The sequence below is a fragment of the Protobothrops mucrosquamatus genome, unplaced genomic scaffold (assembly GCF_001527695.2).
Source record: "Protobothrops mucrosquamatus isolate PMUCROS unplaced genomic scaffold, P.Mucros_1.0 scaffold4057, whole genome shotgun sequence".
NCBI lineage: Eukaryota > Metazoa > Chordata > Lepidosauria > Squamata > Viperidae > Protobothrops > Protobothrops mucrosquamatus.
The window spans coordinates 43,661-44,568 of NW_015389988.1; positions in this window are offsets into that span (position 1 = coordinate 43,661).

Sequence of the window (908 nt, forward strand, 5' to 3'; positions counted from 1 at the left end):
CGGGGACGGGGACGGACGGCGGCAGGCGGCGGCGGAGGCAGCGACTCAGTCCTCGCTCCGGCCACGCTCCGCGTGTGCCCCTCCGCCCCGACGCAGTATGGCCTCCCTCAGCTGCCGTACGCCTCGCCTTCCGTCCTCCGTGCGCGTGCGCGTGCGCCGCCTGGACGCTCGGTAGTCCTGCGTCCACGCGTAGGCCCTTGCGACCTATGGGCGCCGCCGGGACCGATGACTACAACTCCCGAAAGGCCCCGCGCCGCAGGGGGGGGAACTGAGTGGCCGGGCCGCACGGGAAGCACAACTCACTGCTTTCTTTCCGCTCCCTCCCCCCCACCTTGCGCCGGCGTGGGATTCTTCCGAGTCTCGGCAAAAAAAAAAAAAAAAAAAAAAAGAACAACAGTCCCCAGCAGCCCTCGCGCGGTTCTTGCCTTGCGCACGCGCTCTTTTGTTTCTCCCTTCTTCCCTCTGCGGAAGAAAGAGAATCAATGGGGATTTTTTCTGATTTCTGTTGCAAAGGAGGTGTTATTATTGCAAGGAAGTGTGGGAGTTGAGCGGTCGTGGATGTATTTCGTGGAAATGTGGCTTGCGTTGGAAAAGCGAGAGATGAATGAGACTTGCCGCCAAGGAACGAGAATAAAATGCTTTGCAAGGATGTGAAGTAGTTGCACTTATTTTTTTAGATTAAGTAGTAGTAGTAAAACCATGTAGTTTTACATGATTAAACTGATTTTCAGGGCTTTGCAAGTATAATTTGGGAGAAAACTTTTCGACGAATGCCACCGCTTGAATCAAAGTCAAGTGATTGCCAGTTGTGACCATCACAGCCAGCTTCTGATCAGCAAATCAATGGGGGGAAACTGGATTTTCTTCACTACGTGATTCATTTTACAATTGTGGTAGAAAAGTCATAA